Source organism: Oryzias melastigma, linkage group LG19, assembly GCF_002922805.2.
Source record: "Oryzias melastigma strain HK-1 linkage group LG19, ASM292280v2, whole genome shotgun sequence".
Classification (NCBI taxonomy): domain Eukaryota; kingdom Metazoa; phylum Chordata; class Actinopteri; order Beloniformes; family Adrianichthyidae; genus Oryzias; species Oryzias melastigma.
The window spans coordinates 5,975,721-5,978,053 of record NC_050530.1 but is presented as its reverse complement, the minus strand read 5'-3'; positions in this window follow the sequence as shown (position 1 = coordinate 5,978,053).

Here is a 2,333-nt window from a genome sequence, read left to right as displayed (position 1 = left end):
GAGCATGTTAATGTTTGAACATCATTAATACCACATGACACGTGGATTAAAGGTGTTAAAGTAAAATAAATGGCCTTTTGACCATAATAAAATTGAGAGTTTTCTCTATTTTCACTACTTTTTCAAAAGTATTTATTGAAAAACAACCATTTGTTCAATCTCTTTCGACATTTTAACAATTTGTATCATTCATTTTAAATAACATATTAAAGTCCATTCAAAAATCATGTTGTTAAATCTTCCAAACACAATTTGTTTTTTACTTTCTCAGTAACTCTAATACATTTATCTCCCAAAAAATTCTGGCTTAAAGTAACTTCTCTGTAGAATTCAGAAGGAGGCAGAGGAGTTGGGTGTAATTTAAGCAAGAAAATTGGTTTTTAATTTGCATAATACGCATTTACATAGAAATAAGTCAAGTCGCAACTTTTTAAATCGTTTATTTTGAAAGTCAAACACAGGATGCAGCTGTTCTCCAGAGAAACTCCAAAGGAAAAAGGGTTTTGGCTCCATCGTCTGGTGCAAAGAAGAAGTTAACTGACAGTAGAGAATTGAATGTTGCTGTTGTGTTTGTTATCTATGACGTCACTTGAGTAATAATATAGAGGTGAAAACATGCAGTATAATCAACTGTTTACTTGTATTTCCAGTTCTTTTGTTTGGTAGTTTTATTTTAATTAAATTTTATTTATTTTATTATTTTTTTACTTTATTCTGTAAAAAGTCATTTTCATCTTCAGTAAAATGTCTTCAAAATAGAAATATCACAGCGGAATGTAGCAGAAATTGAGTATTTATTATCAGAATTGAATGTTGTTTTTTTTTATTGTCTATTAACTAGTTTGAGTATTAAAATAGAGGTAAAAATATGCATTATAGTCAGTTACTTGCTTGTATTTCCAGTTCTTGTGTTTGGTAGTTTTATTTTATTGATTTTAATTTAACTAAATTAAATTATTGTATCTTATTTTTATTTGTATTATTATTATTTTTCATTTTTTTTTCTTTTTTTCATTTTAATGTGTTTATTTTATTTTAATCTAATTAATTTTTGGTTTAATTTAAGTTTAATTTTTATTTTACTTTATTTTAATTATTGTATTTTATTTTTATTATTTTATTTAATTTGGTTTAATTTTAATGTATTTATTTTTTATCTAAATAAGTTTTTTTAATGAAATTTAATTTTTATTTTATTTTATTTAGCTCATCCTAGGTAAAGATACTCAGAATAGAAATAGAATAGAACATACATTTTATTTTATTCAGTTTTATTTTATTTTAGTTTATTTTATTTTATTAATCTTGTCAACAGTCATGTTGATCTTGGGTGATGATCAGCAAAATAGACACCACAATGTAACAAATATTTATTTATTTATTTATTGCTTCATTTTATTGAATGTATAAATTTGCTTTTGTAAGAGTTATTTTTTATCGTTTTGTAAACATATTCGGATTAAAACATTTTTAAGTAAGATTTGTTGGATTTTTAAAAATGAAGGGTCTTCTTTTAAAATATAGTTTTTAAATGTATTATTCTGTTTTTGTGCTGTTTTATTCTTGTAATTTTCTTTATTAATAATAGATGTTTTTCTTTTGTCTAAATTTGAGTCTTGTTTGATGTTTTCAACCTTTAAGCATCAAATATTCAGTTGAAATGAGACGCTGTGACCTCAGTGTGTTCTTGAGGTCGCAGCTTTGCGTTTCTAACCACTTCCTGTGTGTCTCATTGAAACTATAAGAAGACAGCAGAACAGTTTCAGCTGCAGATGCAGCTAAAACAGAATGACTCAACAGTCCGGATCTTCTCCTCAAAGCTGTCCAGCTGTTTCAAACATCCCTGCGTCACAACGTTTTAGTTTTTGTTTGGGGAATCAAATGTATTTACTCTCTTGTGTACATTTTAAGTGTCTGCCTAAATTCCTTCATCATTAGCAAATGGAAAAACATAATTCTTGACATCTGTTCTGGATGTAAACTCGGTGAGGAGCAAACGGAGGCTCAAATTTAATGTATTTTCCAGCTGTTGCCTCAACAAATCCCACTTTTCCACCCAGAAGTCCAGATTCCGGACTTTGCGGACCTCTGCTTCACAACTTTGAGTATAAAATGAACAAAACGGATCAACGTCGCTCTTCTTTCAAGCGTCAAGACGGAAGAAGTACCGGAAGTAGTAAAGACAGTTTCAAAATAAGACAATTCTAAATGAAAAGTATTCGAAGCTGTATAAACAAATGTTGAAAATGCCAAAAAATATTGTATTTAGTATTTTAAAACATGGTATATTATTTTTGATGGAATTTAATTTTTGTTTGTGTTCATCATTTTGC